The sequence below is a fragment of the Triticum urartu genome, chromosome 3A (genome assembly GCF_056163025.1).
Source record: "Triticum urartu cultivar PI428250 chromosome 3A, HENAU_Tu73, whole genome shotgun sequence".
Lineage (NCBI taxonomy): Eukaryota > Viridiplantae > Streptophyta > Magnoliopsida > Poales > Poaceae > Triticum > Triticum urartu.
This window is the reverse complement of record NC_141875.1, coordinates 393,062,203-393,078,885: the sequence shown is the minus strand read 5'-3', so window position 1 is coordinate 393,078,885 and position 16,683 is coordinate 393,062,203. Positions and strand designations below refer to the sequence as shown.

The 16,683-nt window shown below is 40.1% G+C and overlaps 1 long non-coding RNA gene across 1 annotated transcript; it reads right to left on the bottom strand.

Annotated features, from left to right (window-relative positions):
* Nucleotides 1-5,519: 5,519 nt before the first annotated feature.
* On the bottom strand, nt 5,520-8,151 carry LOC125544103 (uncharacterized). Its single transcript, XR_007299277.2, has 3 exons — nt 7,740-8,151; nt 6,748-6,989; nt 5,520-6,021 (listed from the first exon to the last, which is right to left on the bottom strand). It is a non-coding gene; the product is annotated as an uncharacterized LOC125544103 (long non-coding RNA).
* Between the last annotated feature and the right edge of the window lie 8,532 nt (nt 8,152-16,683).

Sequence of the window (16,683 nt, the reverse complement as noted above, 5' to 3'; positions counted from 1 at the left end):
CACACCTCAGTACTCTTTGGGTTTAATCACATAGCGATGTGAACAGATTATTGACTCTAGTAAACCCTTTGGGTGTTGGTCACATGTCGATGTGAACTATGGGTGTTAATCACATGGTGATGTGAACTATTGATGTTAAATCACATGGCGATGTGAACTAGATTATTGACTCTAGTGCAAGTGGGAGACTAAAGGAAATATGCGCTAGAGTCAATAATAAAGTCATTATTTATTTCCTTATATCATGATAAATGTTTATTATTCATGCTAGAATTGTATTAACCGGAAACATAATACATGTGTGAATACATAGACAAACAGAGTGTCACTAGTATGCCTCTACTTGACTAGCTCGTTGATCAAAGATGGTTATGTTTCCTAACCATAGACATGAGTTGTCATTTGATTAACGGGATCACATCATTAGGAGAATGATGTGATTGACTTGACCCATTCCGTTAGCATAGCACTTGATCGTTTAGTTTGTTGCTATTGCTTTCTTCATAACTTATACATGTTCCTATGACTATGAGATTATGCAACTCCCGTTTATCGAAGGAGCACTTTGTGTGCCACCAAACGTCACAACGTAACTGGGTGATTATAAAGGTGCTCTACAGGTGTCTCCGAAGGTACTTGTTGGGTTGGCGTATTTCGAGATTAGGATTTGTCACTCCGATTGTCGGAGAGGTATCTCTGGGCCCTCTCGGTAATGCACATCACTTAAGCCTTGCAAGCATTGCAACTAATGAGTTAGTTGCAGGATGATGTATTATGGAACGAGTAAAGAGATTTGCCGGTAACGAGATTGAACTAGGTATTGAGATACCGATGATCAAATCTCGGGCACGTAACATACCGATGACAAAGGGAACAACGTATGTTGTTATGCAGTCTGACCGATAAAGATCTTCGTAGAATATGTGGGAGCCAATATGAGCATCCAGGTTTCGCTATTGGTTATTGACCGGAGACGTGTCTCGTTCATGTCTACATTGTTCTCGAACCCGTAGGGTCCGCATGCTAAAGGTTTCGATGACAGTTATATTATGAGTTTATGAGTTTTGATGTACAGAAGGAGTTCGGAGTCCCGGATGAGATCGGGCACATGACGAGGAGTCTCGAAATGGTCGAGACGTAAATATCGATATATTGGACGACTATATTCGGACATCGGAAAGGTTCCGAGTGATTCGGGTATTTTTCGGAGTACCGGAGAGTTACGGGAATACGTATTGGGCCTTATTGGGCCATACAGGAAAGAAGGAAAAGGGTCTCAAGGGTGGCCGCACCCCTCCCCTTGGTCTGGTCCGAATTGGACTAGGAAAGGGGGGCGCCCCCTTCCTTCCTTATCCTTTTCCCTTCCTCTTTTCCTATTCCATATGGGAGGTGGAATCCTACTAGGACTAGGGAGTCTTAGTAGGACTCCACACTTGGCGTGCCCCCTCCTAGGGCCGGTCTCCTCCTCCCTTGCTCCTTTATATACGGGTGCAGGGGGCACCCCAAAGACACAACAATTGATCCTTGAGATCTCTTAGCCGTGTGCGGTGCCCTCCTCCACCATAATCCTCAAAAATATTGTAGCGGTGCTTAGGCGAAGCCCTGCGACGATAGAACATCAAGATTGTCACCACGCCGTCGTGCTGACGGAACTCTTCCCCGACATTCTGCTGGATCAGAATTCGGGGATCATCATCAAGCTGAACGTGTGCTAGAACTCGGAGGTGCCATAGTTTCGGTGCTTGATCGGTCGGACCGTGAAGACGTACGACTACATCAACCGCGTTGTGCTAACGCTTCCGCTTCCGGTCTACGAGGGTACGTAGACAACACTCTCCCCTCTCGTTGCTATGCATCACCATGATCTTGCGTGTGTGTAGGAAATTTTTGAAATTACTACGTTCCCCAACAGGACTTGCGTGTTGTCTCCTACTGGATTGATACCTTGGTTCTCAAAAACTGAGGGAAATACTTATGCTACTTTGCTGCATCACCCTTTCCTCTTCAAGGGAAAACCAAGGCAGTGCTCAAGAGGTAGCAAGAAGGATTTCTGGCGCCGTTGCCGGGAAGATCCACGCACAAGTCAAGACATACCAAGTACCCATCACAAACTCTTATCCCTCGCATTACATGATTTGCCATTTATCTCTCGTTTTCCTCTCCCCCACTTCACCCTTGCCGTTTTATTCGCCCTCTTTCTCCATTCCCCTTCTCTCTTTCCATCCGTTTCTTTTTTGCTTGCCTCTTGTGTGCTTGTTTGTTGGATTGTTTGTCACGATGGCTCAAGATAATACTAAATTGTGTGATTTTTCAATACCAACAATAATGTTCTTATTAGCACTCCGATTGCTCCACTTACCGATGCTGAATCTTGTGAAATTAATGCCGCTTTACTGAATCTTATCATGAAAGATCCGTTTTCTAGCCTTCCTAGTGAAGATGCCGCTACCCATCTGAATAGCTTTGTTGATTTGTGTGATATGAAAAAGAAGAAAGATGTGGATAATGATATCGTTAAATTGAAGCTATTTCCGTTTTCACTTAGAGATCGTGCTAAAACTTGGTTTTCTTCTTTGCCTCAAAATAGTATTGATTCATGGAATAAGTGCAAAGATGCTTTTGTCTCTAAGTATTTTCCTCCCGCTAAGATCATCTCTCTTAGAAATGATATTATGAATTTTAAGCAACTTGATCATGAACATGTTGCACAAGCTTGGGAAAGGATGAAATTAATGATACGTAATTGCCCTACACATGGTTTGAATCTCTGGATGATCATACAAATTTTTTATGCCGGATTGAATTTTGCTTCTAGAAATCTTTTAGATTCGGCCACGGGAGGCACTTTTATGGAAATCACTTTAGGAGAAGCTACCAAACTCCTATATAATATTATGGTTAATTATTCTCAATGTCACACTGAAAGATCTACTAGTAAAAAGGTGCATGCAATAGAAAAAATTAATGTTTTGAGTGGAAAGATGGATGAACTTATGAAATTGTTTGCTAATAAGAGTGTTTCTTCTGATCCTAATGATATGTCTTTGTCCACTTTGATTGAGAATAATAATGAATCTATGGATGTGAATTTTGTTGGTAGGAACAATTTTGGTACAACGCGTATAGAGGTAATTTTAATCCTAGGCCGTTTCCTAGTAATTCATCTAATAATTATGGTAATTCTTACAACAATTCTAATGGAAATTATAATAAGATGCCCTCTGATTTTGAATCTAATATTAAAGAATTTATTAGTTCGCAGAAGAGTTTCAATGCGTTGATTGAAGAAAAATTGTCTAAGATCGATGAGTTGGTTAGGAACGTGGAGAGAATTTCTCTTGATGTTGATTCTTTGAAACTTAGATCTATTCCACCTGAGCATGATATCAATGAGTCTCCCAAAGCTATGAGAATTTCCATTGATGAGTGCAAAGAAAGAACCGCTAGGATGCATGCAAAAAAAGATTGCTTTGTGAAAGCGTGTTCTTCTAGTTTTGATGATAATAAGGATGAATATCTAAAAGTTATTTATGTGTCTCCTATTAAATCTTTGTTTTGCAATATGAATCTTGATAATGATGGGACTGGAGATGAGTCAACTTTAGTTAAAAGGCGTCCCAATGATTCGGAGTTTTTAGATTTTGATGCAAAAATTGGTAAAAGTGGGATTGATGAGGTCAAAACTTTACATAGCAATGAACCCACTATATTGGATTTCAAGGAATTTAATTATGATAATTGTTCTTTAATAGATTGTATTTCCTTATTGCAATCCGTGTTAAATTCTCCGCATGCTTATAATCAAAATAAAGCTTTTACTAAACATATCGTTGATGCTTTATTGCAATCTTATGAAGAAAAACTTGAATTGGAAGTTTCTATCCCTAGAAAACTTTATGATGAGTGGGAACCTACTATTAAAATTAAAATTAAAGATCATGAATGCTATGCTTTATGTTATTTGGATGCTAGTGTTTCCACGATTCCAAAACCTTTGTGTGATGTGTTAGGTTTCCGTGAATTTGATGATTGTTCTTTAAATTTGCACCTCGCAGATTCCACTATTAATAAACCTATGGGAAGAATTAATGATGTTATTATTGTTGCAAATCGGAATTATGTGCCCATAGATTTCATTATTCTTGATATATATTGCAATCCTACATGTCCCATTATTCTTGGTAGACCTTTCCTTAAAACGATTGGTGCAATTATTGATATGAAAGAAGGAAATATTAGATTTCAATTTCCAGTAAGGAAAGGCATGGAACACTTTACTAGAAATAAAATTAAATTACCTTATGAATCTATTATGAGAGCCACTTATGGATTGCATACCAAAGATGATAATACCTAGATCTATTCTTGCTTTTATGCCTAGCCAGGGGCGTTTAACGATAGCGCTTGTTGGGAGGCAACCCAATTTTATTTTTGTTTCTTGCTTTTTGATTCTGTTTAGTAATAAATAATTCATATAGACTCTATATAGATGTGGTTTTATGCTTTTATTTAGTGTTTGTGCCAAGTAGAACCTTTGGGAAGACTTGGGGAACGTCTTTGCGATCTTGCTGTAAAAACAGAAAAACTTTAGCGCTCATGAGATTTGCTGCCATTTTTTACTGGAGAGTGCGATTAGGTTGATTATTTTTGCAGATGATTAATAGATAAATTAATCATGTCCAGCAATTTATTTTAGATTTTTTTGGTGTTGCAGAAGTATTAGAAACCTACATATTACTACAGACTGTTCTGTTTTTGACAGATTCTGTTTTTCGCGTGTTGTTTGCTTATTTTGATGAATCTATGGCTAGTATCAGCGGTTATGAACCATAGAGAAGTTGGAATACAGTAGGTTTAACACCAAAATAAATAAAAAATGAGTTCATTACAGTACCTTAAGTGGTGGTTTGTTTTTTTATACTAACGGAGCTCATGAGATTTTCTGTTTAAGTTTTATGTTGTGAAGTTTTCAAGTTTTGGGTAAAGATTTGATGGATTATGGAACAAGGAGTGGCAAGAGCCTAAGCTTGGGGATACCCAAGAAACCCCAAGGTAAAATTCAAGTACAAACAAAAGACTAAGCTTGGGGATGCCCCGGAAGGCATCCCCTCTTTTGTCTTCTTCTATCGATAACTTTACTTGAGGCTATATTTTTATTCACCACATGATATGTATTTTGCTTGGAGCGTCTTGTATGAGTTGAGTCTCTGCTTCTTAGTTTACCACAATCATCCTTTCTGTACACACCTTTTGGGAGAGACGCATGAATTGAAATTTATTAGAATACTCTATGTGCTTCACTTATATCTTTTGAGCTAGATAATTTTGCTCTAGTGCTTCACTTATATCTTTTAGAGCACAGTTGTGGTTTTATTTTATAGAAATTATTGATCTCTCATGCTTCACTTATATAATTTTAAGAGCCTCTTAGAACAGCATGGTAATTTGCTTTGGTTATGAAACTAGTACTAATATGATAGGCATCCAATCTACACTACTATTAAACAAAAGAACTTGGCGGACGAAAACTCTGCAGGACCCACCGACCCACGCTCGCGCAAGATCGGAACAGTTCCACAAATTCTGTTCGTGTCCTAACAACAAATGCTAAACTACAGAAAATTAGCCACAATTAACGGTAATTAAACACGTCTGCCTAACAACAAGTGGCTAAACTTACGGGAATCAGATGGATCTTCCTACCCTTGCCCACTCGGACGTATGTCGCAGCCGCAGAGCCTGTCCTGCGCCATCGCAGCCGTGCAGCGCGGACAATGACCGCGCCGAAGAGCTTCTCGCGAAAGCAGGTGCAGACTATCCTCTTGTGCGCAATATGTGGCCGGTTCTATCCCAGTTAATCTCAGTGTCTTTCTTTGATGTCGCTGTTCAGACAGACACTGCAGTGAGACGTCGGCGCCGCAAGACATTGTTGCGCCTTCGCCGCCCAGCTAGTTTTGGCCATCGCCCCCTTCCGCGGCCGCTGACGTAGGCACCGACGAACTCATCAGGCAACGCACCTGCCTGCACCAAGGGAACATGGTATGATTTTACAGGATATTCAATTGGGTTAACTTATGGGGACGACCAGTTCCTGATTTTACAAAAAATTCTATTTAACATATATGTGGGTTCTTCATTTGCTTCCCTAATCCCTATCAAATTTGCATCCTTATAACAATGTTCTTCACTCTCAAATTTGCATATTTACAACAATGTGCTGATCAATGCATCATTTTTGTGCAAACCATAATAGATCTACCTCCTGTAACTTCAACATGAATTTTAACAGTGCATCAAACTAGAGCCCTCCATCATATTGGTTTAACAGTATAGTATTCGAATCTATATGACTGAATGAATAAAACCCAGTCAGTATGATGTATTTGTAACCCGATCCAAGAGAGTGCGGAAGAAAACCCAGTCCAAGAATATGCATTTTTCTGTACATAAATGAGGTCATCTTCTATTATCAAATTTGCATATTAGATGGCTGCGGGATAAGTATTGCATGATAAACAAAAATATTAAACCAAACATATAGGCTCGGAAATAGTTTGGATTTTACAAGAGAAGATCTACTAAAGTAAATTCAGGTAGAATCAATGGCGGAGCTAGGATTTGGAAACAGGATAGTCCTCCTCCAAAATTATGTCGTTTCAGTTACAGAGAAGCTTTGATGTATCGCAGTAGTCTAACTGATGCATTCAACAAATAACTGGAATATTCAGAAATTATGTGAGTAAGTACCTGATCATTTTGGCCAAAACAAAAGCCAAGAATATCATGAAGTAAACCTGTCAATCACTTCTTCTGTACAACGCTGAAAAGCTTCGGGATGAGTATTGAAAACCTCTCAATGTGTATGGCAGGCAGGTATGCATCCCCATTCCCATCTTTGTGTTTATTCCAGAGTCCCAAAAATGTAGGATGGAACGAATTCCATGACTCTTAGATAGTTAGATGGTCTTCAAAATCCATTTCTTGTAAGCCTGCAAAAGCACTTCTGTTTTAACAGGGGGTCCGGGACAACAAGAAATATATCTAAAAGGTTGTGCTATATCATGAATAACACTTGTGCAGCTGCCGTAAGTATTACTGAAGATGCCAGAGATGTTTCTGGACTTCTAATAAGGCAAGTTATTCCAAGAAAGGAAATTTTTGAGGTGATAAACTCTTTGAGCCAACCACCGTCCTCTATATATGAGAACCATACCATCATCATTCTTCAAACTGTATTATCCTACAGTCATACATGCTTATCTTACTGTACTATTGTACTATGCTTCTCTTGATCCTCTTTGATTTGCTATAAACCTCACATTTGGAAACTTAACCCTGCACATCTAAGAACATGTGTTCATTTTTCAAAATAGAAGTAAATTTCTTTGTCAGGATTCAAGCCAAATCAACCTCATCTGTCTTGGTCCCTGTCGCCCCTAGCCACCTAGAATTCTAATCCACCAATCAATTAGCTTTATCGCAGCATGGTTGCCTGAAGAATAGTAACTAACTGGAATCCCCACTCATAACAGTTGCCGCAACCAAGTTAAGAACGTCTAATCGAACAACTTACTCCAAGATTAGGCATACCAAAATAGGATCACCCCAACTTCTATTTTTTCTCCCCAATTCTAAAATGACTCTCATGCTTAAACCTAGACTACTGAGCTACATATGTACTATACAAGAATGGATAGCAATTAGGGATTAGAAGAAGTGGGTAATGGGGAGTAACTCACATCAGAAACAAGCAGATATGAAAGCTGAAGTGGGGAATAGATCGTCTAATGGCGCCGGCTTGCACTTGCAGGGACCAGCCACCGACGAGCGAGATGGAGATGGAGGCACCGGGCACGGAGGTTGCGACGCACGATTGCCACTGCCCCCAATCTGATGGAGATGAGTCCCGCGCCCAGCGACCATGCCGAGCTCGAGCGGATCCTTGGGCACTTCGGCGACAGACTCGACGAGGAGGGGCCGAGAAGATTGGGGAGAGTGCGAGCCTACGATACCTCGCTCCGGTGATGGGGACGAAGAGGATGGGCGGCCTAAGGAGGTAGAGTGTGTGTGTGTGTGTGTGTATGTGTGTGTTGTGGGCTTGTAGCCACCATGGAATAGGGAGCAGTGGGGAGATAGTGAAGGGATAAGGTTAGGGGCAGGTTGGTGAAAGAGGTGAGGAGAACCGAGAGGGAGAGACAAGTGTGCTCTTTTTTCTTTTTTGAGGGGTCATTCCTTTTCTTTTCTGAGTTGGTATTTTAGCCCTTTTGGTCTAAGTCAGATCAGATATAGCGTCCGATGTTGTCCAATTCATTTTTTATCCCTAGCGCTTTTGGTTATTTGGTTTGTATTCAGCATTGGACTTTGTCCAATTCTTTTTTATCAGGTGTGTCTAGTTTGACTATGTGGATGTGCGATCGTTTTATACGGTCACAAGGGGTACAAAAAGTATTCATTCACAATCATTTTGAAAGTTTTATAAAACTATTAAGATTTTTACCGGTATTTGTTATTGAACCTATCAAAATTTCATAATCATGCAAGTTGTGGTCTCTGAATGTTAAATTTCATGGAGTACCTACCGGGCGGTATTTTGTTCGACACTCATATTTTGCTGTATAGGATGATTCATGTTGAAGCCATATAAAGGTTTTGATTTTGAAATATGTCAAGTTTAGTTCAAATTTATTTATACTTACATTTTCTTCAGCATTATTTTTATATTAATTTTTAAATTTACGCCATGAATTTGTTTTTTCAGTTTTACAAGTATTTGTTAAGACAATTGGACACTTTTATGTTTCGCAGTGAGTGTTTTTGGAAGTGTTAAAGGTCATCAAGAATATTTTATTATGTTAACACTTGAATAGGATTATATGACACTAAGATGTATGTAACATTTTCACTCTTTATGATAGCCAGGTGGCAATAAAAATAAGCAGAGAAACAATGAAATCCTTGACGAGGACCTCTAATTCCTAAAAGGATGACCTTCATATTTTCTTGATTTTACCATCTGCTTGCAAGTTGGAAACTGTGTTCAAATATATTTGTTGTAGGTTGTAACCTAGATGCGTAGAGAATGTTGCCTTGTGCACGAAAACATGCATGTAAAAGAGTAAAATTTATGCGTTAATGAAGACGTGCGTTGCACGTGCACGCTTACTAGTATGGGTATAATAAAAACTATCATAGAAAGTGCACTGAATACTATGAGAAGTTTGATACTTGATAATTTATTTGAGATATAAAGGTGGCGATATTAGAGTGTGCTAGTTGAGTAATTGTGAATTTGAGAAATACTTGTGTTGAAGATTGCAGGTCCCGTAGCATGCACGTATGGTAACCGTTGTGTAACAAATTTGAAACATGAGGTGTTCTTTGATTGTCTTCCTTATGAGCGGCGTTCGGGGACAAGCGATGGTCTTTTCCTACCAATATACCCCCCTAGGAGCATGCGCGTAGTGCTTGGTTTTGATAACTTGTAGATTTTTGCAATAAGTATGTGAGTTCTTTATGACTAATGTTGAGTCCATGGATTATACGCGCTCTCACCCTTTCATCGTTGCTAGCCTCTTAGGTACCGTGGATTGCCCTTTCCCACCTTAAGAGTTGGTGCAAACTTCGCCGATGCATCCAAATCCTGTGATATGGTACGCTCTATCACACATAAACCTCCTTATATCTTCCTCAAAACAGCCACCGTACCTACCTATTATGGCATTTCCATAGCCATTCCGAGATATATTGCCATGCAATTTTCCACCGTTTCATTTATGACACGCTTCATCATTTCCATATTGCCTTGCATGATCATGTAGTTGACATCGTATTTGTGGCAAAGCCACCATGCATAATTTATCATACATGTCACTCTTGATTCATTGCCCTTTCCGGTACACTGCCAGAGGCATTCATATAGAGTCATACTTTGTTCTAGTATCGAGATGTAATCATTGAGTTGTAAATAAATAGAAGTGTGATGATTATCATTAATAGAGCATTGTCCCAAATAAAAAAGAAAGGCCAAAAAAATAAAAGAAATAAAAAGGGACAATGCTACTATCCTTTTTTTCCACACTTGTGCTTCAAAGTAGCACCATGATCTTTATGATAGTGAGTCGCTTGTTTTGTCACTTTCATATACTAGTGGGAATTTTTCATTATAGAACTTGGCTTGTATATTCCAACAATGGGCTCCCTCAAATTCTCTAGGTCCTCGTGAGCAAGCAAGTTGGATGCACACCCACTTAGTTTCTTTTGTTGAGCTTTCATACATTTATAGCTCTAGTGCATCCGTTGCATGGCAATCCCTACTCCTTGCATTGACATCAATTGATGAGCATCTCCCTAGCCCGTTGATTAGCCTCATCGATGTGATACTTTCTCCTTTTTTGTCTTCTCCACATAACCCCCTATCATTATTCTATTCCACCCATAGTGCTACATCCATGGCTCACGCTCATGTATTGCATGAAACTTGAGAAAGGTTTGAGATTACTAAAGTATGAAACAATTGCTTGGCTTGTCATCGGGGTTGTGCAAGATGAGAGCATTCTTGTGTGACGAAAATGGAGCATGACCAAACTATATGATTTTGTAGGGATGAAATTTCTTTTGCCATGTTATTTTGAGAAGACATAATTGCTTACTTAGTATAGTTGAAGTATTATTATTTTTATGTCAATATTAAACTTTTGTCTTGAATCTTTGGGATCTGAACATTCATGCCACAATAAAGAAAATTACATTGAGAATTATGCTAGGTAGCATTCCACATCAAAAATTCTGTTTTTATCATTTACCTCCTCGAGGACGAGCAGGAGTTAAGCTTGGGGATGCTTGATACGTCTCCAATGTATCTATAATTTTTGATTGTTATGCTATTATATTATCTGTTTTGGATGTTAATGGGCTTATTTGCACACTTTTATGTTATTTTTGGGACTAACCTACTAACCCAAGGCCTAGTGCAAATTGCTGTTTTATTGCCTATTTCAGTGTTTCACAGAAAAGGAATATCAAACGGTATCCAAACGGAATAAAACCTTCGCGAGAGTTATTTTTGGAACAAACGTGATCCAGGGGACTTGGAGTGGACGTCAAGAAACCAGCGAGGAGGCCACGAGGCAGGGGGCGCGCCTACCCCCTGGGCGCGCCCTCCACTCTCTTGGGCCCCTCGTGGCTCCACCGACCTACTTCTTCCTCCTATATATATTGTTGGGTTTCGTAGTAATTTCAAAAAAATTCCTACGCACACGCAAGATCATGTGATGCATAGCAACGAGAGGGGAGAGTGTTGTCTACGTACCCTCGCAGACCGACTGCGGAAGCGTTGACACAACGTAGAGGAAGTAGTCGTACGTCTTCACGATCCAACCGATCAAGCACCGAAACTACGGCACCTCCGAGTTCGAGCACACGTTCAGCTCGATGACGATCCTCGGACTCCGATCCAGCAAAGTGTTGGGGAAGAGATTCGTCAGCACGACGGCGTGGTGACGATCTTGATGCACTACAGCAGCAGGGCTTCGCCTAAACTCCGCTACAGTATTATCGAGGAATATGGTGGCTGGGGGCACCGCACACGGCTAAGGAATAGATCACGTGGATCAACTTGTGTGTTCTAGGGTGCCTTTGCCTCAGTATATAAAGGACTAGAGGGGGGAGGCTGGCCGGCCAAGGTGTGGCACGCCAGGAGAGTCCTACTCCCTCTGGGAGTAGGATTCCCCCCCCCCCCCAATCCTAGTTGGAATAGGATTCGCGGAGGGGGAAAAGAGAGAGAGGGGGCCGGCCACCTCTCCTAGTCCTAATAGGACTAGGGGAAGGGGGAGGCGCGCAGCCCATGTAGGGCTGCCTCTTCTCTTTTCCACTAAGGCCCATCATGGCCCATTTAGCTCCCGGGGGGTTCCGGTAACCTTCCCGGTACTCCGGTAAAATCCCGATTTCACCCGGAACACTTCCGATATCCAAACATAGGCTTCCAATATATCAATCTTTACGTCTCGACCATTTCGAGACTCCTCGTCATGTCCGTGATCACATCCGGGACTCCGAACAATCTTCGGTACATCAAAATGCCTAAACTCATAATATAACTGTCATCGTAACCTTAAGCGTGCGGACCCTACGGGTTCGAGAACAATGTAGACATGACCGAGACATGTCTCCGGTCAATAACCAATAGCGGGACCTGGATGCCCATATTGGCTCCTACATTTCTACGAAGATCTTTATCGGTCAGACCGCATAACAACATACGTTGTTCCCTTTGTCATCGGTATGTTACTTGCCCGAGATTCGATCGTCGGTATCCCATACCTAGTTCAATCTCGTTGCCGGTAAGTCTCTTTACTCGTTCCGTAATACATCATCTCACAACTAACTCATTAGTTGCAATGCTTGCAAGGCTTATGTGATGTGCATTACCGAGAGGGCCCAGAGATACCTCTCCGACAATCGGAGTGACAAAACCTAATCTCGAAATACGCCAACCCAACATGTGCCTTTGGAGACACCTGTAGTACTCCTTTATAATCACCCAGTTACGTTGTGACGTTTGATAGTACCCAAAGTGTTCCTCCGGTAAACGGGAGTTGCATAATCTCATAGTTACAGGAACATGTATAAGTCATGAAGAAAGCAATAGCAACATACTAAACGATCGGGTGCTAAGCTAATGGAATGGGTCATGTCAATCAGATCATTAAACTAATGATGTGATCCCGTTAATCAAATAACAACTCTTTGTCCATGGTTAGGAAACATAACCATCTTTGATTAACGAGCTAGTCAAGTAGAGGCATACTAGTGACACTCTGTTTGTCTATGTATTCACACATGTATTATGTTTCCGGTTAATACAATTCTAGCATGAATAATAAACCTTTTATCATTATTATAAGGAAATAAATAATAACTTTATTATTGCCTCTAGGGCATATTTCCTTCATATATATATATATATATATATATATATATACCCTGAAAACATCCAAGAGCACCACGAAACCTTATTTCCACCGCCGCAACCATCTGTACCCAAGAGATCCCATCTTGGGGCCTTTTCCGGAGCTCCGCCGGAGGGGGAATCAATCACGGAGGGCTTCTACATCAACACCATAGCCTCTCCGATAATGTGTGGGTAGTTTACTTCAGACCTTCGGGTCCATAGTTATTAGCTAGATGGCTTCTTCTCTCTCTTTGGATCTCAATACAATGTTCTCCTTGATCTTCTTGGAGATCTATTTGATGTAACTCTTTTTGCGGTGTGTTTGTCGAGATCCGGTGAATTGTGGGTTTATGATCAAGTTTATCTATGAACAATATTTGATTCTTCTGTGAAATCTTTTATGTATGATTGGTTATCTTTGCAATTCACTTCGAATTATCAATTTGGTTTGGCCTACTAGATTGATCTTTCTTGCAATGGGAGAAGTGCTTAGCTTTGGGTTCAATCTTGCGGTGTCCTTTCCCAATGACAGTAGGGGCAGCAAGGCACATATTGTATTGTTGCCATCGAGGATAAAAAGATGGGGTTTATATCATACTGCTTGAGTTTATCCCTCTACATCATGTCATCTTGCCTAATGCATTACTCTGTTCTTATGAACTTAATACTCTAGATGCATGCTGGATAGCGGTCGATGTGTGGAGTAATAGTAGTAGATGCAGAATCTTTTCGGTCTACTTGTCTCGGACGTGATGCCTATATACATGATCATGCCTAGATATTCTCATAATTATGCACTTTTCTATCAATTTCTCGACAGTAATTTGTTCACCCACCGTAACACTTATGCTATCTTGAGATAAGCCACTAGTGAAACCTATGGCCCCGGGGTCTATTTTTCCATCATATAAGTTTCTTATTTATTTTACTTTGCAATCTTTACTTTCAATCTATATCATAAAAATACCAAAAATATTTATCTTATTATTAGTATCTCTATCAGATCTCACTCTCGTAAGTGACCGTGAAGGGATTAACAACCCCTTTATCGCGTTGGTTGCGAGGTTCTTATTTGTTTGTGTAGGTGCGAGGGACTTGCGTGTAGTCTCCTACTAGATTGATACCTTGGTTCTCGAAAACTAAGGGAAATACTTACGCTACTTTGCTGCATCACCCTTTCCTCTTCAACGGAAAACCAACGCAGTGCTCAAGAGGTAGCAGAAGGGTCACGTATCGGAGCCTTTGGGCAAGTCCACATACTCAACCACCATATATTCTTCTACAATTGCTAACACTCACCGCATACACATGAGCAAAAAGTTTCAACTGGACACATAGAAAGATAGGGGGTTATAGTTTCGCCTCCCAGCGTATTCACCTCAAGGGTGATGTCAACAATAATAACTCATGCCCACCCATATCCAACTGGATATATGTGCCTAGATCTTTCTTCACCACATGGCGCTTGCTAAAAGAGAAAATAAAAAGGAATAGAGAGAGATACTTTGACTCTTGCATAAAAGTAAATACATAAAAGTAAAAGGTAGGCCCTTCGCAGAGGGAAGCAGGGGTTTCCATGTGCTTTTTGGTTGTATGCTCAATCTCTTAGTGCAAAAGAACGTCACATGTTATTGCCCCTTATGATAGCAACCTTTATTATGCAATCTGTCGCTTTTATTCTTTGCCATCACAACTTCGTACAACACTCAATTTTCTCTTACACGAAATGATCTAACACATTTATAAGCAATTTTTAATGCCTTATTGCACCGATGACAACTTACTTGAAGGATCTTACTCAATCCATATGTAGGTATAGTGGACTCTCAAAACAAGATTTGGGTTAAGGGTTTTGGATGCACAAGTAGTATCTCTACTTAGTGCGGAATTTTTGGCTAGCAAAGATGGGGGACACACACCACATGTTAAAGTATCTATTACAATATAACTTCTATGTGAATATGAACAAACATAAATCATTACGTTGTCTTCCTTGTCCAACGTCAACAATTTTGGCATATAATATTTTGATGGGGGCTCACAATCATAAAAGATGTTCAAGATAGTGTATTTGCATGTGAATCTTCTCTTCCCTCATTAATTCTTTCATGAGTTGCATCATTGACCAATGCTATGTTTGTCAATCTCCAGTAAATTTTACTACTTATACACTTCCTTATGTGATGTCATTACTTACCATAAGATTAGCATATGATCTTTTTCATTTATTTCCTTTCTTTTTATTGAACATGAAAGTAAAGAAAGAAAAACTCAAACTAAACTTTATTATATATCTTGCACACGATTACAAGGATAGATCACTAAGCAAACACTCGAAAAGAAAGGAACGAACTGAACTTTTATCCAACTAAATCGAAAGATACTAAGGATCAAACTAATATAAATAAAAGCAAAAGATAGTGGTGGTGATACGATACCGGGGCACCTCCCCCAAGCTTGGCACAAGCCAAGGGGAGTGCCCACCGATACTCAAGTCTCCTTTGGTGATGAAGAAGTTGGTGGTGGTGACGATGTAGCGGAGGTTTCTTCCTTCTCTTTCAGGCTCAAAAGATACTCCAATCTTTGGATGACGCTCCGAAGGGTAATGATGTGCTATTGCAATGAAATATTTTCACGAGTGAGATATTTGTTTTGAACACGAACCGTTTCAATGACCCTAAAGGCTTCAATCTCGGTGGGAGTGAGGTATTCATAGTATGGTTGAAGGATATCTTCTTCCTCTTCCACGGGCAAGGCCTGCTCTACTGCTGAGCTTGATCTCCAACAGCTTCCTTGCTCTTTTCCCTCTTGAAAGATTCTTCGGGCTCTTCCCTCTTCAATTCAATCATCATCAACCAAGCATTATCTTCTACGTTGTTGGAGGGGAAGAAGACATGATGCTGGCCTTGATGGATCTGATAGAAAATAGCGAGAAAAGAAAATAGGAGATTTCTCTGTGATACGGTGGCCAACAGGTTTGGGGGGTATATAAAGATTTTTTATCTTGGAAAACAAGCAAACGGAAGCAAAATGGAGCCCGGAAGGTACCCGAGGTGGGCACAACCCACCTGGGCACGCCTTCCAGGCGCGCCCTGGTGTCTTGTGCCCACCAGGGTTGCCTTCCTGGTTGTTTATTATTTTCCTACTTTTTAATATATTCCAGAACTGACGGAAAATATTTTTGCGGGTATTTCAGAGTCCGTTTACTTACCATATCACGTACCTCCTCTTTTTCGGTTATTCTAGAGTGTTTCAGAAGGTTTTTTTATGTGTTCCTCCAGTGTCATTGTTTGAATAATATTGCTTTCAACATTAATGGGTGTACCTGAGATATAATGTTTTATTCTTTGCCATTGACAACCTTCGGATTAGTGCCTTCAGAGTTATTTATTTTAATGGCTCCAAATCGATAAAATTCTTCGATAACATAAGGTCCTTCCCATTTGGAGAGAAGTTTTCCTGCAAATAATCTCAAGCGAGAGTTGTACAAAAGAACATATTCTCCAACTTTGAACTCGTGCTTTTGGATTCTTTTATCATGCCATCTTTTAACATTTTCTTTAAATAACTTTGCATTTTCATAGGCTTGGGTTCTCCATTCATCTAGCGAGCTAATATCAAAATAACCTATTTTCACCAACAAGTTTGAAATCATAGTTGAGTTCTTGAATTGCCCAATATACTTTATGTTCTAACTCAAGAGGCAAATGACAAGATTTTCCATAAACCATTTT